Raw genomic sequence first — 25,343 nt, forward strand, 5'->3', positions numbered from 1 at the left:
GCTCATCATAGAATTCTTGACTCTCTCCCAGCCCTTGTTAGGAATGGAGAAATCCTTCCATCAGCACCCGCGTATGTAACTATGGATGTAGGAAAGACTCCACCTTTCCGCTCCAAAACCTTATATGACTTGGCATCCATCTCGTGGAGAATGCCCTTTTGTGCCATCCAAGGGATTATAATTGAGATGACCAAATTCTGAGTCAAACCATATAGTCTTACATGGGCAAAATAAGTTGTTTGGATAGCAACTGAGTATGCAAAAGAATAAAGACACTGAGCTGGAAAAGAAAAACTGCCCCGCTATTTTCTCCGCTACATAGCCTTCACGGTGTTGTGGTAGTTTAATCAAAGTTGGGTGTATGTCTTTCTTTTTTAAGGAATTAAGAATAAAGACCAATAATTACTGATATAATCATTCAACTGACTGGAAATGATCATTCATGTTTATTATTTTCTCTCCTTGGAAATATATTGGAAGGGAAAAGTGTTTCTCCTTCAACATTGCCCATTGAAGGCCACTTTTCTCTTTCAGTCAGTTAACTGGCAGTTCTGTTTGTATAGTATAAGAAAATAAGAAAGGGTTTTAGTGTTAGAAAGATCTAAGTTTGAACCCCTCCACCATTTTCTAATGGAATGATCTTTCTCTCACTGAACCTCATCCATAAAAATGGAATGACATTCATCTCACAGTGTTGCTGTGAGAATTAAATTGTGGAATGCATATGCAGGGTCTGGCACAGTGAATAGTACATATAGGGACATAATCAATGAATTCTTGCTAATTAGGGTCGGTGCACATGGAAGCGGGTACACCCTGGGAAGAATGATTTACAGTATGATCATATGTGACCACGACTTGGGAAAATATTCCTTCTCAGCAGTAAACTCCCAGACCTTGTCCATTTACTCATTTTGGTGACCTCCTCTCCCTCTGTTTTTGCCTTTTACCTCCACATAAACAAAGGTCGCTCCTGTGTAAATAACCTAGTTGCTTTTATATTGACGATGTCAAAAACCGATGTTCATTTAATTTCTTTCTCAAATTCCTTCCTATTAATTTCTTCCAGAACACATGGAGGAATTATCATTTTCTTATTAGCAAATAAGGTCCAAAGTCTTCCTACCTCTTCCTTAAGGTCCTCCTCTCAGTTTTTTGTCTCTGTCATTGGTGCTATCATTTCTTACTCATTTGTTCATTTATCTTTTTATTTATTCCTTTTTAAAAATTTATTCATTCAGCAAATATGTATTGTATCTACTATTTGCCAAACCTGAGTTGGCATTGGGGAGCTAATAAGTGTCTTATAAGAAGCAGAATAAGGTAATGTTTAAGAGTAAGTGCTTTGAAGTAAGAGACAGACCTCTGTTTGAACTGTGACTCCACTGTGTCCTAGCGGGATGACCTTGGGCAAGTCACTTCAAGCTCCCAAGACTTTAGTTCCTTGTCTGTAAAACGGGGGTAATATCAGGTCCTATTTTTCAGGGTTGTTGTAAACATAAACAAGACAGTTAATGAAGTATACTGCCTAACATATAACAAACATAAGCAGTCAATAGATGTTAGCTTTTGTGAGAATAATGATGATGATTTTTAATGACCCAGTCCTTCATGGAGCTTAGACTTTGGAGGGATATCACATAAATTCCCAAAGAGCCATTGAAGGTTTTTAAGCAAATTAATTACTGGGTTGTGATCATCTTTGATGCCTCATTTTTCATACTTCCCCAACCAGAGTCAGGCTATAAGACTAGTTGGTTTCCCCTTTGATTATGTCTCATAGATCAATCCTTTCTTCTCTAATCCCACTAAGAATCCCCCATTCATCCTAACTGTGATTTTTATTAGAGGTATCTAATTACCAAATGTAATTAAACTAGACTTATTTCTAAGGACTGGATGGTCTCCCTGGGAATCATCCTGCATTGAAGAGGCTGGGTTGTGCTGTGATAGAATAATCACATCTCTGACCATGGCTCTTTTCAGTGATTCAGACACTGACTTATTGAATTCTTGTATCGATTGTAGTCTCTCTGCTATTCTGTTTAATCTGTTTGTAAATTTAGAGGTGTCTATCTGGCTGAGATTTTATGGTATCATTATAAAATGAATCTGTTAACTAGGGATCTTTCAAATTTGCCTTAATTAAACTTCTTCAAAGGGAACTTTTAGTACTGAGATGGCAAATAGATTCCATTTTACATACTGTTTGTTTCGGTTTGCTTTTACAGTGTAACATACCGCCCTAAACTTAGTGTCCATTACTTCTCATGAGTCTACAAGTTGGCTGAATTGTTTTGCTGATCTGGGCCAGGCTCAGCTCATTTTGACTAGGCTTTTTCAGGCAGGTGCAGTCAGTTGGCACGTTGACTAGGGATCATCCGATCTGCTATAGGTTCAGCTAGAACAACTTGACTCTTTTCTATGTGTCTTTCATTACCTCCAGGAGGCTAGTCCAGATATGTTCTAATGGCAGTGTCAGGAATCAAAAGAGATGCACAAGAACTATTTCAAGTCTCTGCTGGTGTCAGATTTTATTCCCCACCGGTCTAAACAAGCCCACGGTTAGAGTGAAAAAACATGACCAAAAAACATGGATATAGGCAGGCATGGAATTCTAGGGCTCTCTGGTTCAAACAATCTACCATAGTTTGCTTTCTGGCCCCAATTACCAACATGACGTCATATGCAGAGGATGTTCACTTACATTCCAAGACCCTCCTAAACTCGAGTTGTGGCATGATGCTTGAAGTCTAGGGTGTTTTGATCTACATCAGGTTCACATAAACTCTTCTTGATCCAGAAAGTTATACACTAGAAAAAGAAGTTATCTGCCCTATACATACCTACTGTATAGTGATGAAATGAGAACAGAATCACCTATAAATATTCTCATTTGGAAAGGGGGAAGGATAGACTGTACATAGCAGTTACTGATCCATAGCAATTCTAAACTTTTTATGGGCAAATTCTGCCAGTTTCCCCTACTCTGGAGATGGGGAATATTCTTTGGTTAGACTTTAGTTCTGCTCCCTGGAAATGGCTCCCAGTCCATTGTTCTCCATGGCTTTTGGCTAAGACCTCTAGCATATCATTTCTTTTTCACCCTCCTTCGTTCCTTCTGAAGAGAGTATGGGACAATATTCCTGCTTCCTGCCTATAGAGAATTGGGGGCACAAAGGTCTTTCTACAATTTTAAGACATTTTTTCTACAGTCTCAATTCCTTTTAATCTATATGAACAGAACATTGCCATTTCAGCTGAATTAAAAACATTGTGGATTTCCTATGAATATGATGTAATTTTACTCCATGAGCTAAAAGCCACAACTTTAATACCCTTATAAGCCTTTTAGTATAGCAGAGAAGTTCTACTAGGCCCTGCCTTAATTCTTTCACAGATCTTTATAAAGGATCTTATGGCCACATCTGTGATTTGATCTTTTGTCCCCAAGCAGTGTTTTATTTTGAGACATTTTCTGCTTCCCAGAGAGGTTAGGGATGAAAAACAGTGCCATGTTCCCTGTGAGAAAATCATGATCCCTCTATATTTCTTCTCTGTTCTGCTTATAAACTAGCTAGTTTTCCTTTAGAACATCTCCTTCTTATTTATAGAAGTTTATCAAATACAGCCAATAAAAGCCAGTCCAGCACCTTGAAGGTTTTGCCTGGAAATCTCACCACTCAAATCCAAAAGTTCATTACTACATTTTCTGTCTTCTTAGCTACAACAGGTGACATTTTTACTAATTGTTTCACCATTAGATGAAGGTGCTCAATGAATATTTTGAATTGAGTGAATAAATGGAAGAAGAAGCTTCACATATAGGGTTGCAACATAGAGTAAATCTTTAGTCAGGTATTCTTCAATCTGTTCAGATGTTTCTCTCTCCAGTTTTTAAACCCACCCTATAAAACGCCCATCCTGTTACACCTTTTCTCAGATATTAGATAGGCATACTTGCCTTTTCCCTGTTATTTCAGCAGATGAGTGTTCTCATATGTGCACCACAAAATTTGCTGCAATTTATGGCTTGGCTCAGACCCTTCCTCTTTGGTCAGCTTTAGTCAGAAGTAATCTCATTTTTTTTTAAATTAATTAATATATTTAGGCTGTGTGGGATCTTCGTTGAGGCATGTTTAGTTGTGGCATGTGGGATCTTTAGTTGCAGTATGTGGGCTATTAGTTGCAGCAGGTGGGCTTCTTAGTTGCAGCATGCAAGCTTCTTAGTTGCAGTATGTGGACTCTTAGTTGCGGCATGCATGTGGGATCTAGTTCCCTGACCAGGGATCAAACCCGGGCCCCTTGCATTGGGAGAGTGGATTCTTACCCACTGGACCACCAGAGAAGTCCCAGAAGTAATCTCATTCTTGTACTTAGTATTCATTTTATTTTGCCCAGTATGAGAATCAATCATTTTGATCTCTGACACCACAGCTAGGTTGAAAGCTGCTCGAGGGCATGGCCTATGCATAATTTGTCTAAAGATTCTCTACGGTGTCCATCCCAGTTGCTTCCAAATAGTGTGTTTAGTAAATTTGTTAAACAAATGAATAAATGAATGAGTAAATAAATGAACCAAATTTTCACCACACAAGGGCAGAGTCTTTGTCTATCTTGTTTATCCTTGGCTATAATATTAGTGCCTGGTACATGGGAGGTGCTCAATAAATATTTATTGAATTAAAAATGAATAAATGAAAAACTAATTAATGAATGAATCAAAAATAAACAAACCCAGATTCATTATTCCTCTTTTAAGAAGTTCCAGCCTACATTATAGTAGGAACTTCTTTTGTAATCAGTTTTAATAGTAATTTCTTAAAATGACCCAGGAACTCAATTCTATTATTATCCCAGTTCTCACTCTTGCTTGAAGACCTCTTCCCAGACAATGAGAATGAGGAACTGTGCACTGTGCTAACCGGAGCTTCATATTTACAGTGAAATATTTCAGGGTTCCTAACAAGACGGAGAGGATGCAGAAGTCTTTTCAGGCCAAGTGGGGCTGGGCTTGTCCTTGGAGGCAGAAAGGACCAGTGCCTGTGTCCTGGGTGGGGTGGGGTAACCTGGTAGATCTCAAAAGTCGTTCCTTTGGTCCCAAATATCTCCTTTCTAGCCGAAACATATTCCCTGCCTTTGAGAGATTTAGGGTTCAAGGCATCATGGTTGTCAGACTTTATTTTCTGACTGAATCCCACTTTCCACTCTCCAAATATTCTAATTTAGCTGGCCTGGCTGGAGTAGGCACCAGGAAACTATTTTATCAACCACCCCACTCCCACGAGTCTGATGTTGATGGTTGTAGACACGCACTTTTAGAAACATTAATTGTCTCTGTGTGTGTGTGTGTGCAGAATGCAAAAAAAAATGTCACAAGGTGCTATAAGTGTTGTGATGGATGTGTGCATAGGATCGAGTGGGGACAGAAAAGAGGAAGCTGTCACCTTTTATTAGAAGTTTCTGGATCCTTGTTCAGAGTCTTGGCCGGATAAGCATTTTCTTTTTTGCAATAATTTGTAACTTTTTTAGGATCTGTGGAGGGAACAATTGAAGGACTAAGTCCTAAAAGGACTAAGACATGCATGAATATTTCCAATTTTGTTAAGGGTACTTCTTTCCTAGAAAATCCCAGGAGGGTGCCTATCGTGTGTTACATATTTCTGAGAATCCTTCCACTAAGCTTTCTGCTAGCAAAAAAAAAAAAAATTAATAATATTAATGAAAGTACACTATGCTGGGCATGTATCCAGGATATCGACAGGAGAGATGGAGGGGTATGTGGGACAGATCTGCTCCATGAGATCTCAAGAAAACTCATTCTCAAGCCAAGCAGTTAATGCAGTTTAGACTAACTGAATTTTGTCTCTTAGAGTAACATATCTGATAGTGTGCCTAAACTTGAACTTGGTGCAGTGCTTCACTTAGGGCTCTATATCTGTCTTCCTCCTTTATCCCTGTGTATGGCGCCAGTGGGAGGCAGAGGAGAAAAGGTCTTAGCGAGTACTCAATAATCCTACTAACATCACAAAGCCTTGGGTAGTTGGGGATGTGTTTTATAAACACTGTTAAGGTTCATCTCTTTTACTCCTGCTGTAATTATCTGTTGGAATTTTATAGGACTGTGGACATTCTGAGAGGAGGGATTTAATTGTCAAGTACTTTCAGCCTAATTGGTTTTCAATTGGAAGAGAAGCCTTAGGTTTGGAAACTTGCCACATGTTAGCAGAGCGTGTCGGTTCATTGCCCACCTGTGGAGTTGACAGACATAAGAGAACGTTCTGACTTGGCAACATTTTTGGCGTTTAGTTGGCATATCTGTCTTCAGGTCTGCTCCTAAGGCTGTGTATTTGTCAACTGTGCCTAAGTTGGGCAGATATGGAGGCTTTTGCCAAGTCTCTTTGATACCTGACTGTGGCAATTAGTGAGGGCTGGGATGGAGAGCTGTAGCTATATTGCTATTCTCCATGGAAAGCCACGCTTGGGAATTTAATGATAATCAATCTAGTTTTCAACATCTATTTCACTGTATTTTTGCATACCCAATCAAACTGGTGAGCTAGTTATTTGTGTTGCTAAATAGAAAAGCCCCACTTGTGAGTCGGAAACTAAAGTCCAGAGAAAGAGAAATGATTAAATAGATTGTTGGATATCCATATTATGGCTAGTGCACAGTCATTACAGTCATAATTTGAATATTAATTTATCATATGAAAATTGCGCACAATGGGTTATTATTTAATAATAGCTCTAACATTTAATTTTTTCACCAAAAAAGGTCAATAAAATAAATCCCACAAATCTTAATATAAGTTAAGTGCAAGGATTCTGGGCTTAGACTGGCCAGATTTAAAGAAGTTAGGTAACTTTTTCAAAGTACTTACGTGCTGAATAATTTTTTTGTTGAAGTATAGTTGATTTACAATATTGTGTTAGTTTCAGATGTACAGCAAATTGATTCAGTTATATATATATACACACATATATTCTCTTTCAGATTTTTTTCCATTATAGTTTATTACAAGATATTGAATATAATTCCCTGTGCTATACAGTAGAACCTTGTTGTTTACCTATTTTATATATAGTAGTGTGTATATGTTAATCCCAAACTCCTAATTTATCCCCTCCCCCTTTCTCCATTGGTAACCATAAATTTGTTTTCTATGTCTGTGAGTCTGCTTCTGTTTTATAAATAAGTTCATTTGTATCATTTTTTAGATTCCACATAAAAGTGATATCATATAATATTTCTCTATCACTTTCTGACTTACTTCACTTAGTATGATAATCTCTAGGTCCATCCATGTTGCTGTAAATGCCAGTATTTCATTCTTTTATATGGCTGAGTAATATCCCATTGTGTACACGTACCACATCTTCTTTACCCATTCATCTGTTGAAGGACACTTAGGTTGCTTCCATGTCTTGGCTAAATAGTAAGTGCTGAATAATTTTGAAAAAAGTTACTTAGTCTTAAGACTTTCTTAACTCTTAAAATTGGAATAATATTCATAGTACTTACTCTACAGAGTTGTTTCAGCTAGCTACCATTCTAATATATTTTAAATGCTATATTCATTGCCTGGTATATAATAAAAACTTGCTAAATATCATTATAAGTACACACATAAATACAAACACATATATATCACATATATGCACACAAGCACACACTTTCATAAACCTTCTCACATTTTGTCTTGGTAATCAGTTTTTCCTTCCTTTACAACCTTCTGCTATTAATGCTAAGCTATGAGGAGTGGGAAGGTATCATCTAGAATTGTACTTAAATATAAATCAAGTACATGTAAATATACTTGAGATATGGCTAGCCCAAGTTGAGATGTTCTGTAAGTGTAAAATCCATGCTAAATTTTAAAGACTATGGAAAAAAGATTTTGAAGAGTATAGAAAAAAGAATGTAAAGTATCATAATAACTTTTAATATTGTTTACATGCTGAAAAGGTATTTCTGATATATTATTAGATGTGTTATTACATAAATAAAATCTGTATAGTCTTTTGGTAAAGGCAACTCTACAGACCCTCTATGACCACACTGAATGGAATACTCTTCCCAAACTATGTTCGAAGCCACTGTTCTGCTTTCTAGTCTTGCACTTTCGATTGTGTATGCCTGATGTTTCTAGTTGGACCTCACTGTTGTCTTAAACTCATCATGTCCTAAACCATATTTTCATTTTCTTCATGACTATCCTATTTCTGACTTTCCTGTTTTGGTTCTATTCTCACTGCCCTCACGACCTCACCGCTACTTGCCGTTTACATGTCAATAGACTTTCATCTGGGGGCTTTTCTATTACTTGGTCCCTTTCAATCTATTCTTACCGAATCCAGATTCATCTTGCTAAAGCATCACTTATTTTAAAAAAATTATATTATTCTTCTTTTCAAAAACCTTCAATGACACCCATTTGGCCATAAGAGAAGACCCACACCATTTATCTTGGTATTATTCTGGTCTTCTCTCTAATTCCTTGGTTCAGCTTTCTATTCTGGAAAATACTAATTATTTTCTATCACTCAAATGCAACTTCTGGGAATGGTAGACATGTACTAAGGTGCTTTGTATGCAGGAAATGGAGTACGTTTTGTAAGTTGTGAGGAGAGGAAGAGATTTCATTTTGGACATATGGAAGTTGATATGCCTTTCTGATGAATTAAAATTTCTTTCTCAACTAACTTACAAGAAGACAAGAGTCATTCTAATGAAAATTGAGATGCGGAGGATGTATAGAAAAAGAGAGTAAGTGGTCGTTTGACAATTTCTTAAGATATGAGCCTTCTCATTGTACTACAAAAATTCACTAACTATAGAAAGGGGCTGTTTCAGATTCATAGTTATTGGGACATGTGCTCTGGGCTATTTTTTTCAGGAAAGAAGGAGGTTTTGAGGTCTACCTTCAAAGGGAACATCCTCTGTGAGGTTACTGAGATAAATGGAACTGTCCATGGCCTCAGATTGTATTAATATTTCCCAGGCCTTAAACTTATAAAATTCTTTATAATTTCCAAATAATTTCATAATCATTAACTCATGGAATTGCCATTTTGGACAAAATCTGGACACAGAATTTAGCTGACTTACTCAAGGACAAAAATTATGTTTTGATATTAGCTTCCATTGCTTTGCGTTTGTAAAATGCCAAAACCACTCATAGCCTGAACTGTCCAGTCTTGACCTGTCAAGAAGTAGATGTTTCCTGGTTTAGCTATAAGAATTAGGTTTTTACTTGCAGAGGTGAGTTTACCCTGAGAAATCCATGGCAAAGTTTTCATTATGTACACTATTCAATTATTATTTACATTGGTTTTTGGTTGAGGGAAAAATAATATCCTGCTAATTCTTACCTTTACAATTCAAAGAAGTTTGACATATGCAGTAATCCAACCTTCGTTTCTAAATGTTTATTTTTTATTATAAAAGTAATGAATGTTCATTATAGTAATATTGGAAAATGCAGAAAGGTAAAAAATAGAATTTATTTTTATTTTTTTATTGAAGTATAATTTGCACAAAGTGAAATGCACAGATCTTAGGTGTACAGTTTGATGAGTTTTGAAAAGTGTTCATACCTGTATGATCCACACCCTAGTTAAGATGTAAAACATTTTCACCTCCAAGTAAGCTCCTTGATATCCCTTTCCTATCTATCTCCATGACCTCCCTTCCCCACCCTAGGCAACCACAGTTCTGATTTCTATCAGTAAGGCAGAATTAAACAACAACAACAAACTCAAGTTCTAACACTCACTGACAATCATTGCTTAACCTATCAGCAGCTTTTGACATCACTGATCATTTCCATTATAATACCCCACAAATTGGCTTGACTTTTGAGGCATGGCGCCCTCTCATTATTCCTCTCACCTGACTGGCCGCTACTTCTCTGTCTCCTTTGCTCAGTTTTCTTCCTCATCTTCATGTCTGATTGAACAGGGACAGTGCTTGTCTCTCTTCTACCTCTTCCCTACCTGCATATATTCCTCGTGGTCTCATGAAGTTGCATGACTTTCAGTGCCAGAAGTTTTAAAATGTCATTACGTTTTATAAACATAATGTTCAATGGCTACATTGTTATTCTATGGGGATGTGCAATGTGATTTACTTATCCATGCCTTTTTCATTGGACATTTAGGCTGTTATCTTAACTATTGTTAATAACACTGCAAGGAAGATCTTGGCACACAAAGTTACCCAACCTCCATAGTTACAATACTGGGTAGATATCCAGGAGGTGCTAGGTTAAATGGTACAGACATTTTGAGGCTGTAGCTATATGTTGTCAAGTTGTTTTTCAAAAGGAATGGACTAGTATATATTCCCACCATTATTACTAACAATAAAGAGAGATCTTTTCCCCTAAATGTGTTGAATTTTATTCAAAATTTTATAGGAGATATAAATGAAAGATCAATATAAAGTGTCTTATATTTATTGGAATTTAACAAAATAGCTTATGTAAATTAGTTCAGAGTTTATTTGCTATTACTAATTTTAAGTCAGTACAGATAGCGTGACTCTGCTGTACGCCCACAGAATTGGGATGCCATGTTGTGAAGTCATTTATTGATTTATTTAATTTTTTTGGCCGTGCCACGTGGCTTGCAGGATCTTAGTTCCCCGACCAGGGATCGAACCCAGGCCCCCAGCAGTGGAAGCATTGAGTCCTAACCATTGGACCACCAGGGAATTCCCTGTGAAGTCATTTATATGATGAGTGTGAGTCTTGGAAACGTAAAGACATGGGTTTGGTTAATGGCTTAATCACTTAGTAGCCATGAATTTGGACAAATTGCTTAAGATCTTTGAGCCTCAATGTTCTCATCTATAAAATAGGGATAATAAAATTTGCCTTGCAAAAGTGTTGAGATGGTTAAATGAGATCGTGTATGTAAATCACGTAGCATGAGGGTAGCACACATACATGTTAGTTCCTATCCTCCCTACCAAATTTAAAATCCCTTTCTAGGTTAAGATTCCCACTGTGGCATACATGGCAATAAATTGTGAACAAGCCATTTCTCATGTGGCTCACTGAACTCCTATGAATATAAGAAAGATTATATTTGCCTTTTTTTTTTTTTTTTTATTAATAAGAATGAACAAGCCAGGAAGAACTAGAGCTTTGCTCAGGACAAGGCAGACAGCTGTCATGTCAGGATGTGAGCAGTGTCAATCAGGGATTGCCACGTGGGCGCTGGAACTGAGGAACTGGCCTGAGTTCTAATCCTGAAGGGATGGGGTTAGAGATGTGAAAGTGTGACCTGGGGAGACAGGCTGAGGGGAGAACTGTGGCAGTCCCAGAGATTAGGACCAAAGGGGAAGCAGATGTTCAAGGTTAGCCAAGATGGATGTGTTTCCTAGTGGTGAGGAACAGATGAGGAGGCAGGAATCCTGGGAGTGAAATGCCTAAGTCATGGCACCAACATTAGAGCCCACTTTGAAACACTTTTTCTTTGAAATAATTTCTAATTTATAGAAAAGTTTAGACATTAGTACAAAGTACTTCTCTAGATCCTTTTTCATATGCACCAATTTTGAACATTTTGTCATGTTTGCTTTATCATCTGTGTATGTGTATATTTATATCTTTATCTATCCAGCTACTCATCTAATCTTTACTCCTTAATACTCTAGTGTCTATTTCCTAACAACAAGGATTTTCTCTTACATAATCATAGTACGTGATTCAAATCCAAGAAACTGAACATTGTTACAATACATTCCAACTTCATTTATTGGCCCAATAATGTTTTTAATAGCCTTCCTCCCCCCGACCCCCATTATGTGATCCAGTTCAGGATCACAAACTGCATTTAGTTTCCATTAATTTAGTTTCCTTTCAGTTTCCTTTAGTCTCCTTTAACCAGGAACATGTCTCAGCCATACTTTGTTTTGCATGACATTGACATTTTTGAAGATTACAAGCCAATTATCTTATTGTATGTCTTTCGGTTTGGGTTTTGTAGACCTCATGTTTTGAATTTGCTTCTGAACAACAATCTTCTTGCTAGAGATTTGCTATTAGGCTCCTTATCCAGTTAGGAGCTGGCTCGAGAATTGTAGGTGTAGCAGGATGTGGGGAGCATCTGTAGCCCATGGAGATGAAGTAGCCAGTGAACACAGGTGAGGCTGCTCGGGTGAGGTGTAGCTCTTGTGTCTGAGCCGGGATTGTAAGCCCGAGTCACAGGACCGGAAGGGACCTTGAGGGGTCACTAAGTCCATCTGCTTGGCCTTCAGCAGAAACACATTTCCACTCACCCAGACACACCAGCCTATTTTTAAAGTCCTCCAGGGAAAGCAATTCTGTGTGTGCTTCTTGCTAACCCAGACTGGTGCCGCTTGCCCTCGCTGTGTGAAATCTTCCCTGTACCTCAGCCAGCTTCCTCAAGGAGCAGGTCTTAAGCTTCCTTCTCATTCTGTTTTTAGGAAGGACTCACATGTAAGTCACAAGCCCTTCATTATGTTTAGAGAACTGTATTTTATCACTTGTCCCTCAGGTATGTTTTCTTTAGTCTAACCTAAGGAATAAAAAAAGGAACTTAACCTATACAAATGTAAAGTATTGTTACAATAGCAATAATGGTATAATAATATTATCATATCAATAACTACACATTATCATAGCAGTAATACATTTCATTTTATAGTTGGATTTTCCATGGACCTGACTACCAAGGGGACACTTTAGAATATCATTTCTAGTCACCTAGTTTTTAAATTTAAAAATAACACATGTTTACTATAAAATACAAATTCAAACATTACAGAAGAATAAAAGAAAAGAAGTAAAATTCCTCTCTGTTTTTCCCCCCTACCCTCAATCACATTTCCAAAACTTGGCTACTATTTATAGTTTTGATGTCTGAAGTTCCAGATTTTTTCTGAACATATACAAACATATATGCATGAATGCATTCACACACTCACCCACACACACGTGCACATACTCTTTTTATGAAAATAAAAATGGGATCATATACATGTATATTTCAGTTTTATGATATTTTCTCAATATAAAAATGATGTATGTTCTTTGTGGAACATATAACACAATCATAAAGGAGAAAAAATTTTAAATCACCCATAATTGCACTGCTCACCTTGGGTATTGTTTGGATATTTTCTGATTTTTTTTCTATGTATATGTGTTACAGTATATCCTGCTTTTTTTTTTTTTTTTTTTATCCTGCTTTTTAATATTGTTCTTTTCCTTGATCAACTTTGAGCATCTCAGCCTGTTTAATGCTTTTCTTCTTAATTTGGAGCCCAACTGGGATGTAGTTCTCTCGTGAGGTTAGGTTACAAGAGGCAGTGGAAGAAAGGTACACTCATGGAAAGGACAGCAGGCTGGCAAAGAGCAGGTGATCAAGCATGCAGAGAGCGCTCCCTCCTAAAAGGGAACACAGCATCTGTTACCCACAAACCACTTGGTGAATAGGACTTCTGACAGCCTGAGACTGTGTTTTGTATGTGCAAGGCCAGACTCCCTTCATTCACTGTAAATTCATCACTATTGGCAGTGCTGGTAATAAAACATTGAATGAGACGAGCATAGGCCTTGACTTTTTTTTTGTGCAGAGTTTAGTTGTTGTTTGTTTCGTTGGTTGGTTTTTGTGTGTGTGTGTGTGCCACAGAAACCAAGGGCTAGATCTCATCAGCTTATGGGGGTTTCTTTTTTGTGCCACAGAAACCAATAGTTAAATCTCATTAGCTGGTGGTCTACTTGGATTTTGAGATTTTTTTTTTTCTTCTCTAGCTTCATATTGTGTAAATTCTGATGCAAAACTTACCATGGATAATTTTTCAAATCAGTTCTTCTTGATGCATTAAAAAAGTTTAGAGACTGGATGTCATATGCTTTCTTGTTAAAAAGTTCCTCAGATTCAGAATATCTCAGGAGGAGAGAGACTATGGAATGTCTTGCTTTAGGGGTTAAGAAGGATTATGTCAGTCTCTGCTTTTTTCTCATACCTATGCCTGCTCACGCCTTCAAGTTGACATGGCATGGTCCCCAGTTCCTGAGTCAATTAAAAGGAAAAAGGGTGAATAGTGATGTTCTTCACATTACTCTTTTCCTTTGAATAGAGTAAATCTTGGAATTATGTCACATATCACACTTCAGATCATATGGTGTTTCCTCCACTCTGCCCGCATACCCATTTCAGTTCATCAGGCTTGGAATCTGAGTGCCCAAGTGATAGTTAGGGTTGCAACAGTCTTATATCTGTCCCCTTTCCTCAGTTTCAGCACAGAATAGGGGTTCTGCCTGGGTCCTCTCTTTTTAGCTCAGTTGGTTGCTCTGTTTACCACTGAGGAGACCCTCATTACACACTATCCAATGGGCAAGGACCCTGAAACTTGCCTCAATGTTGGCAGGTATCTTGGTTCCATTCTCTTATGCCATGGACAGAGTTCCTGCTGCATGAATACCTCTCCAGTAAGTACACCAACATTCGGTTAGCCTCCTGGGTCCCTTTCAGCCAATCCTCATGAACTTCATTTGTTAAAAATGAACAAACATTTATTGAGTGCTCATTAGGTGCCAGGTGTTGCTCTAAATGTCTAGGATACATTAATGAGCGAAAGACCAAAATCTTGCTCCCCATGGATCTTGCATTCTAGTGGATGTTTTAAGAATGAAAGATTGTGATACTGAGGCTGGGACCATTGTGCCCCATCAGAAACAAAACAGTTCTCCCAGATGCCTTTTCTGGGGTAAACATCTGTAACATTCATTAAACCCATTGTGTTTATTCTCTCCTTTGTTCTTGTATTCTAAGGTTTTAGATTTGTGTCTAAATAGACCTTAGTTATGGCAAGCCTTACATTTATAAAAGATTTTCTTCCCAAATATACTCAGCCATTACACTGAAGGTTTCAATGAGCCAAAATAATCCAAGTGCACGTTTGCATTTGACAAAACTAACCAGTTCCTCTTTTTGATCAGTTAATAGATAGCAAAAGCCCTGGGTCATTGAAAATAAATGTGTAATATAAATGTTTGTGGCAGGTAGAGATTAAGATCATGACACAATAAGAAAATAATCCTTGTGCCTGTGGAAATAATTTGAATTTGTGGGAGGGGGGGGGGGTGGCTAAAACCTTCAGAAGTATAACTCCTTAAAATATGGATCCTCTAGAAACAACTGTTGAGAATAAACTTTAGCTCTCTTTGGGATTGTCCAAGATGCCCTGTGCTTGTTTGTGCTATTTGTATTTTCTTTCTTCTATATGGTTTCTGGGATCATTGTGCTATTTTAGCTCTTACTTAGCTGTACTCCCTGTTGAGATGCTAAAATATCCTGAAAGTGGCAGTGCTGATTTTTTTGCATGCCCAGGAGGTGGGTAGTGCAGGATTGATTTGTAATGACACTTTACTGTAGAGTAAATTTTTAGCTGTAATGCTATTTTGGGCTGCTTGATCCCACCAGATTTGGAGAAGTTTGAATTACCTTAAATAACTAGAACACAGACACTCCTATGTTACCCCTGAGACACGCTCACTGAAGCATGGAAATTAATTCAGATATGCATCCAAGCTTCACTGGATTTTAATCTAAGCGTTTATAGGATTATTTATTGATATTTGGGAAATAAAAGTTATTCCATGACGAAAATTTGATTGAAGGTGGCAACAAGAGCAATGCCACAGTTGAATGTTTGTGAACTTTCTGTCTTGGTCAAGGAAACTGTAGCAGATTAACATTGGCTTCCCATTCTTTGTTATCCTTCCCATCAACACATGAGATCTATTTCCCCACCTCTTAAAACATAAGCCAGCCTGTGACTACTTTGACCAATAGAGTCCAGTGGAAATGATGCTGTTTCAATTCTAGACATAGCACTTAAGTGGATTGTAAGTTTTGCTTCTTCATCTTGGAGCCCTGTGCTGCTGTGTAAGAAGTCTGACAATGCTGCTAGAGAGGCACAGTAAAGAGACTCTGACACTGCATGGGGAGAGAAAGGAGCCTCACTGAGACCTCTTCCAGCCAAGGACAGGCAAGTGGGTGAAGAAGTCAGCTTGGAAATGGATCTTCTACCCCCATTCACCCCAGCTGATACCATGTGGCTTAGAGATAAACCAGCCAGCTGAGCCCTTCCCAAATTCCTGATCCACAATGATTGAGAGCAAAACAAAATGGTTGCTTTAAACTACTAAGTTTTGGGCAGTAATAGATAAAGGAAACAGAAACATTTTGTTGAAATTCAGGGTTCCATTTTTTACAAAGGAGGTTTTATTCATTCATCCATTTATCCACCTATCCATCAATGAAATATTTACCGAGAGTTCACTATATCTCTGATGGTACGGGGCTAAGTTCACAAGGACGTTCTAATAGAGTTTTGGCTTTGTGCTGATGTAGCCTCAAAGTATTGTCTCATTATTTAGGAAATGAGAATCCTCTTTTTACATTTTCCTTTCATTTATTTTGAATGAGCACCTGAGTGCCTACCATGTTCCAGGCACTGTATAAGTTGTTGACAAAACAATGGTGACGAAAATAATACAGCTATAGCCTCATGAGGCTTATTTATGATGGAGAAATACAAAATAAATTTTTTTCTTCCAATCTATAGAATAAGATGACAGCATAGACTTCACAGGATTTTTTTTGAAGATTAAGTGATATGATGAATGTAAAAGCCCTTTTAAGTAGTTATTCTTTATAAAAGTAAAAGCATTTATTGAGTCTTGATGATAGTAACAGTAGCAGAAGAGCTCAGAGACAAAGCAGATATTTAACACTCAAAGTGGAAATACGTATGTATGTAAGTGACAACTTATAGTAGGAATTGTTACTCGGTTTTGGTGGGGGGCCCTTATTAGACCTCAGTTGATCCAACAAACTTCTGAAACTATATGAAAGAGGTTGTGTAGATATGTATATGTGCATTATTTTTGGATCAAAAACCCAATGCTTTCATTAGATTTTCAAAGGCGTGAGTGATCCTGAAAGGTAAATAACCATTGATGAAGAGAATAAAGGCAACTGCAGTGTGTTAAGCCCCTCTGGATGCCAACCACCTGCTCAGTATTCTAACACATGCTAATTTTTTTTACTAATACAAAGCAGTACATGTTTATTGTGGAGTAACAGATAAGTGAATACTCCCATAACTGCATCATTTATACAGCATAACATGAACACCCTGGAGTTACACACACTAATTTAATCTATGCAATCTCTGTGAGGAAGAGACTCTCATTCCCATTTTACAGATTAGAAACTGAGGCTCAAAGAGGTTAAGTGACTTGTCCAAGCTTAGTAAATGATGGACCTGGCATTTCAATCCAGCTCTGCCTGGTCCCAAAGGTCTTTCCACATAGACCATGTGTATCATTAAGAGTTCTTAGTTGCAAGCTATAGTAACCAACGTGCTGGCTTAAGCAAAAAGGAAATGCACTGAGAAGATATTGGCACTGACAAATTTTCTGGGAAACATGGAGATACAAAATCATTCCTACGATTCTGATAGGGACTTACTAGGGACACCCTGTTATCCCTTCCAAAACAAATGTCTGGGACGTAAGCCCAACATGCCAATGGGTTTAATAGGTATTTAGAGAAGACCCAAATAAACAGATGCCATCCTCACTTTTTCTGATCCTCTTTCAATGAAAGATTATATACTTTTTTCAAGCATTTATAAGACATCTTTTAAACACCTATAAGAAGAAATAATGACAATATTGCTTATATTATTATAATCCTCAGTACTTCATAGTTTATACCGAACTTGCACACATTTTATCTATTTATAATTTGGTCCACCCAAGCAGTCTGGAAGGTTGATAAGGACAAATGCTTTTATCCACATTTGATAAGCAAGGAAACTGAAGCTGGTAGATGCTACTTGATGTCCTCCAAAGCTCACATGGCTGTTAAGTGCTCTGATCCCCTACGTCTGGGGCTTCTTTCTACTAGATGTCCCATAGAACTCAAGTGCCTCAGCTACACACAGAGCTGAGGTAGTTAGGCCCTCACCAGGCAGGCCTCCCACACTCTGCCCTTCTTACGTGCCATAAGGAGGAGCTGGTTGATCGTACATACCTACAGCCTGGGCATCACTGCACAGTGGGCAGCAGACTGGCAAGTGTGATGCTTGGTCATTAAACCATAACCTGAACATAATGAAGTGAGGTGGATTGGCAGCACGATATGAATTTGTATCCAGACACAGATGTTAGTTCCAGGTGACAGTTTTTGCAAATGTATACATCAGCTATACTGGAGTTCCAGACTGGTGTTGTTGGGAATATAAGAGCCTTGAAAAGCCCCCACTTAGCACTTCCCACAACTGGCCAGACCTCACCCTGAATGGGCAGAACATTATGACACCTGACTGCATCTCCCAGGGGAAAATGAGGGAGTTTTAAAGGGAAACTCCTTCAGTCCAATATTCTCTGGTAACCTTTGTGGAAAATGCATCCTTTGGCTTCACTGGGGTCCACTGAAACTAGTGTAGGTTTAGGTGTTATTTTTGTGAAGCCTCATCTTCAATCTTCTGTGGGATTCTTTTAGTACCAAATGCAGAAGTGGACAAATGACCATGTTTCCTCTCTTGTTTTCACCCACATAACAGGCACAGCTACCATTTATTAAGTATTTACTATGTAGTAGGGGGCTGTGAAACATAATTTATATAATTATACTGTTTAATCTGTACCATAACTCTATGAGGTAGTTATTATTCTATTCATTTAACTGAAATTTAGATATGGAAAAAACTTGCCCAATATCTTATGGCTCTCAACTATCTTTGGAGGGACCTGAACCTAATCTTTTCTCCCTCTAAAGCCTGGAGCTCTTCACACCACTGCTCGGAGAGAAGATTCTGTGTCTCTTTCAAGTCAAAATTGGAGAGTTCATGGTGTGATGTGTTCACGTCTTAGAACTGTTGTTCCTTAACTGCCTAGGGCCTTGCAGCAGAACAAAATGTGCCACCATGTAGAAATCCTGGAATACTATCTCACTTGGGTCCACAAGTTGATTGCCTTTACTACTTCTTTGATTCTCTTCACAACAACAACATGTAGCCTATATCTATCCAGAGCGGTTTCCCATCCATCTGTATGACCATCTGTGGTTAGAAAAATATATTTCTCTTTACACCATTGTAGCTGCAGGACATTTTGGAGAGTTATCATTGAGGAAAGGAAGGATGTCCATTAGTGGAATGAAAAGTCAAGTGGACTGTTCAGAAATTCACTCTTTTATGCAGTCCTAGGATTCTGGACTTTTTAGCCAACCTGACATATTTATAAACTCCCTTCCAATGATCCAGTGCTATTAAGATGCTCCTACTTTTATTCTCTACCTGTTCCCTTTCCGTCATGTTCTTTACCTCAGCTCTTCACCCTTAACATTCTCCTCTACTGTGTCTTTATTAAACACAGGGACAATAGCAGTGTCTCCCATTACTTTGGTATTCTCTATCCAAAATGGTAATTAAATAATTAAATTAATTTTAATTAAATAATCCGTATACTTTTATACAGTGAGTATGTATTACTTTATATGTAACTATGTGTTAAGTACTAGGCTAGGTCCTTTATAACAGGGGTCCCCAACCCCTGGGCCACGGACTGGTACTGGTCCCTGGCCTGTTAGGAATCGGGCCGCACAGCAGGAGGTGAGCTGCGGGTGAGCAAGTGAAGCTTCATCTGTATTTACAGCTGCTCCCCATCGCTCACATTACCGCCTGAGCTCCGCCTCCTGTCAGATCAGCGGCGGCATTAGATTTTCATAGGACTGTGAACTGCGCATGCGAGGGATCTAGGTTGCGCGCTCCTTATGAGTATCTAATACCTGATGATCTGAGGTGGAGCTGAGGTGGTGATGCCAGCGCTGGGGAGTGGCTGCGAATACAGATTATCATTAGCGGAGAGGTCTGACTGCACAGAGACCATAATAAATCAATTGCTTGCAGACTCATACCAAAACACTATCAGTGAGTGGCAAGTGAAAACAAGCTCAGGGCTCCCACGGATCCTGCATTATGGTGAGTTGTATAATTATTTCATTATATATTACAATGTAATAATAATAGAAATAAAGTGAACAATAAATGTAATGCACTTGTATCATCCCGAAACCATCCCCCGCCCCCCTGGTCCGTGGAAAAATTGTCTTCCATGAAACCAGTCCCTGGTGCCAAAAAGGTTGGGGACCACTGGCTTATAATATCATTTTCAATATTCACAAACCTTTATGAAATGGGCTTTTGAAAATCTCAGTTTCACAGATGAGGAAGCTGATGTCCACTGGGGCTAAAAATCTTGCCCACGTTCCTACAGGCAGAAAGTGACAGCCAGGGAGAGACAAAGCCAGGACCAGAACCTGTGTCTCTCTAAAGCTTATGCATTTTTCACAATGCCATATTACCTTTTAATTTCAAGACCAGTAAAATAGTTAGTAGTAATTTCTTATTTCTTATCCTACCGTCATTATTGAAGTCCTAACTTCTTTTGGAATCAAGTTGCTCCTATGATCAATTTTAGGAATTGGGAAACTGTATAGGTTGAAAGATCCCTTAAATGGATGTTACCCTCTAAAGAGAAAAGCTCTTTAAAGCTGTTGGAATCTGGGCTGAAATAACCAATTTCTATCTATGCTCATGTTAGAAAGGCTTAACCTAGAATAGCTTTTTGAGTGAAGCATTGACCTCATTTTTCTTCTTCTCCTAAACAGAACCAGTTGGAGATAAGTATATGTTTATCCCTTGTCATTTATTGTTGGTGTCCTTAATGGTTTTATAGATTAGCTGCTTTATGCCTTTATGTGTGCATAGAGAAATTTCCTTTGGTTTCTGTTGGTGTTAATTTCCAGATCCCATGATTGCTAACTGTCATGGCAAAGACCAATGAAATTCTCTCTGGCACTGTGGAGCCCATTTATTTATGTGTCATTGAAGTGTTTTTCAGTGAGCCTCAGAGATGTCAAGTTTATTTTTCTGTAATAAGAAAGGTTAAATAAGCACATTTTAACCCCTTTATTATTTTGTAACATGTACCAGTTTCAGGCTTCTTTCTTACAAGACTGTAAACTTTCAAAGCTGAGACTATATCTCTGTATCATGGTGCCTAGCACAGGACAGATGATCTGTGTTATGAAACTTAACTTTTGGTTTCCTTTAACATACTGAGAAAGAAGGAAAGACTTGCATGTGTACAATTAACTGGGCATTTACTTCTCCCTCAACAACAACCCTCCATGGCTTTATTTTGGAAGTGAGTAATGATTAATTCATTCAACAAATGTTAGAATATCTATTATATCTTGGGAACTGTGATTGGTATATTCTCTCAGCTCTCCAGGAGCTCAGAGTCTGGTAGGGAAAAATACATCAACTGATAAATTACACAGAACATGGAGGTGTGTTTACAGTGCCGTGGGGCACAGAGTAGTGAGGGGCTAAGTCTTCGAACTGAATGAACAAAGATGGAGGGGATATTCCTGCTAGATAAAGGGGAATAAGTTTCCCAGTTAAAAGGTAGAGCAGGCTTGAAAGTATGAGTGTCAACAAAGTATTTGGATAAACTGGAAAAGTTACTGGCTTTAGAGTAGAATGGTAGAGATAGTGGGAAAGATGGTAGTTTGGGGCTAGATGGAATCATGGAGGGCCTCGTGTGCTAAAGCCAGGAATTTGGAATTCCTTGTATAGGCAAAGGGGTTAAGGGAAGTGGCTCAAGAAGTTAAGTGAGAAAGATTACTTTCCTTTTTTTCTTCAATAATGGGGACATAAAATACCAAAGAAATATTTACCAACTCTCTGGTCAATCAGGAAGGGCAGCAGGTGAGATAGGACAGACACCATTAGATAATACAAAGAGAAAAGCAATTCCATTTATTTCCCCTGTAGTTTTGATTAGCATTTTGCTTCTCTGATTGAAGTTAATTCATTTGAACAATTGCAAAGTGGGGCTTTGGACCAATCTTTTCAGGAAGATAGACAGGAACCCCTGGCATTTTCTTCTTTATGTTTTGTTTTTATTGAATAATTCACTAGTCATTTACCAGGAGGAGCCAAACTGTATCCATCTCCAGAATTTCCTAAGGGATTGCATCCTTGGCCTTCATTCACATGAGCAGCCTTATTAAGGATTTCATGTTTTTTTTCTTCTTCCACATGGTCTCAGGAGAGGAGGGAAATCCTGTTTGTTATACAATGTAACTCATTGCATAATGGGTCATTGCAATTTCTGCAAAGACAGAGGCCAAGGGAACTTGGAAGGAAACAAAAACTGGCATCAAAATGTGATGTGTCAGTGGAAAAGAGAGAGACAGGGAACCACAGAGGGAAGAGAACAACTATTTTTGCATTCTATGTCTCATCAGTCATTAATTCTAAATTCTATAAAGTGTTAATGGGATATAATTTTCAAAAGAGAAGAGGATTGGAAATTTTAAAACATACATATAAGCAAAAAAAGTGAGAGCCATCTTTTGAAAAAAATCCCTTTGGATGTAATTCAGTTCATTCAATTCAACAAATATGTGTTGAATTTTGCCTGTGTGTCCTTGAGGATTTCAGCATCTCCTGGAAGAATTGCTCATGTGAATCACTAGCTGTGCTACCATGTTGTAAGTTAGAAAGACGTATAAATTGCTATGAATACATATAAAACAGGGACACTTAATTTTGCCTTTAAAGTTGGGGAAGGGTTTGAAGTAGAAATACTTCCTTTCTTACTTAAGCTAATGCTTGAAGGATGAATTGGAATTTTCCAGAAATGAAGAAAGGGTATTATGGGAAGAGGGAAAATTAAGGACAAAGCTTGAAAATGGAATGGAAGTATATAACACACTGTGGAAACTGTTCAATTTCTTATGGTCCTGGAATCTAGGATGTGTGAGGAGAACATTAGGAGGATGTTGGAAGGCAGAGTATCAGTTAGAATGCTCTGGTTACAAGCAACAGAAACTGATGGAAGAACTCATGCCAAACATACACACACACATCACCACCCCAACACACACACACGCGGACACACGCACACGCACACACAGGCACTTTACTGGAAGCATACAGTGCTACTCACAGAATCGTAGGAAATGCTGAAGAGCCAGGATTCAAAATAGACAGGAACTGGGGCATCAGAAACCAGTGGTGGTCTCTTCAGGCAGCCTTATGAGGTGAATCATTTTCAGTGAATTCCCTTAAACATCAGAGCTCAGTGAGACGGCATCTGATTTGTTACAACTTGGACACCTCTTGGCTTGAAGAGAGGAGACCCCCTTGATAGAGAGTACCATCAAATTAATGGTACTGATGGGAGTAAGTTAAATTCCCTAATCTATTTGGTTGCTATTACCTAAATAGATGGAAATAGATACTGGCCAGAACAATGACAAATGTCCATTAAAAGTAAGATGGAGCTGACTTGTGAAGGGCTTTGTATGTCAGTTGAGACTTCTGAAGCATATTTTAGAGGTAGAATCAACAGGGCTTCATGGTCTATTGTCTGTTGGGGGGATGATAAGAGAGGAATCAAAGAAGACAATAGAGTTTTGCCATAGATGAATTCATGGATAGTAAAAAATGTTATTGAGATAGGTGTTATGGGAGGGTAATAAGTCTATTTTGAGAAGCCTGCAAGATATGTAAAGTGAGGATGTGGAAAAATAATTTTAAAATACATATCAGACCTACCTAAGATAAATCTGAAAATTTCCAGAACAATCCCGTGATGTTTTGTTAAACATATAGTAATCCATTCATGTCTTATCCAAAAGTTACTGCTTGATCGCCTCTCTGATCTAGAACACCACTCAAAATAAGGAAGGAAGTGAAAAAAGACCTCTGAATCATCATAATGGATGTCAGAGGACCTGCCCATGCTACTGAAACATTTTGATCACAAGAAATTCCCTCAAGGACTTCTCTCAGAGGCAATTCATTTTACTTTAGAAATGATTATAAAGATTATAAGTTATGTGCTCTATTAGTTTATAGACGATTAGGAGCAGCAAATTATAAGTGAATGTGAATGTGGGACATACTGATAACTGCTTAAAATGATAGCCTGGTATCGAAGAAAGAGAGAAAATATAAAGTTTCAAATACTGAAATGCTCTAAAGCATATGAGTCTGGAACACTATAACATGGAGGAAAGCATTCTTCTGCCAATAAATAATCCATAGGTCATTACCTTATTCCAGATAGGATAAGTTATACTGTAGTAACAAACACTACCAAAATCTCAGGAACTTAACACCAAAAGAGATGATTCCTTCCACAAGGTCTAATTCTGGTCTGGGTGGCTCTCTCAGGTGAGTAATCTCCACGTAGTGGCTAACTAGTTTAGGCTACTGCATACTGAACACTTGGCTCTCAACACAGTATCACTGAGTGCTGTGACAGGGGAAAATTATCCTTGGAGGGCCTCCTTCCTGGCAATTAAGTGTTTTGTCCAAAAGCGACACACACACATCTACCATTGAGTAGAACTAAACATATAACCTTGTCGATGTGCAAGGTTGGTGAAGGCAAGTGTAATTCTCTCTTGTGCCAGAAGGAGTGTCAAACTAGATATGGATGAGCACTAAAGAGCTTTCCTGAAGTCATTCCTGTACTACAACCTCATGTGGTAATTTGAGTTTATAACAATGTTGGAATCATCTCAACAAAGTTCAATCACGTTTGATTATATTTTACTTTAAAAGAAAAGAAAGACTATAAGGCATTTATTTCATTTTATTTGTGAAATGGTGCAGAAAGCCTAAGTTCATGTAACTCTGTCATCATCTGTCTGTGCAAGACCTCCTAAAGTATTTAACAAAAGATTCTACCAATAATGATGAAAATAAGTAAAAAGGATTTAACCATAAGAACAGAAAGACCGCCATTACCTAGAACAGGAGTTGGCAAGCTTCTCCTGAAAAGGGCCAGAGAGTAATTATTTTTGGCTTTGTGGGTCATATGGTCTCAGTCTCAACTACCCAAATCTGCCGTTGTACTGTGAAAGCAGTTATAGACAGTATGTAAGCAATAGGTGTGTTCCGATAAAACGTGATTTACAGAAATAGCTGGTAGGCCAAATTTGACCCATGGCCCATAGTTTACCATCCCCTCATCTAGAATATTTCCTTGTGGACACCTTTGTGAGAACCTTAGGGCTCCCCAGGGCACCTTTTGAAAATTATGAAATGTGGATCCTTTCTAAATCTACTATTCTGCTCTAGTCAGATTGGACTACTTTCTGTTCCTCAAACGCTATCACATGTCTGTGCTTTTAATTGTGTTCTTTTCCCTCCTAGGAACTCCCTCTTCTTCTAAGGTCTACTCCTTCTTTGGGGGCCAGATCAA

General features: G+C 38.1%; 1 protein-coding gene across 1 annotated transcript in view; it reads right to left on the reverse strand.

Annotated features, from left to right (window-relative positions):
• The window catches only part of LOC132370195 (protein prune homolog 2-like), a 40,224-nt gene that overhangs the window by 14,502 nt on the left and 379 nt on the right, over positions 1 to 25,343 (reverse strand). The window lies entirely within an intron of this gene.

The sequence above is a fragment of the Balaenoptera ricei genome, chromosome 8 (genome assembly GCF_028023285.1).
Source record: "Balaenoptera ricei isolate mBalRic1 chromosome 8, mBalRic1.hap2, whole genome shotgun sequence".
Classification (NCBI taxonomy): domain Eukaryota; kingdom Metazoa; phylum Chordata; class Mammalia; order Artiodactyla; family Balaenopteridae; genus Balaenoptera; species Balaenoptera ricei.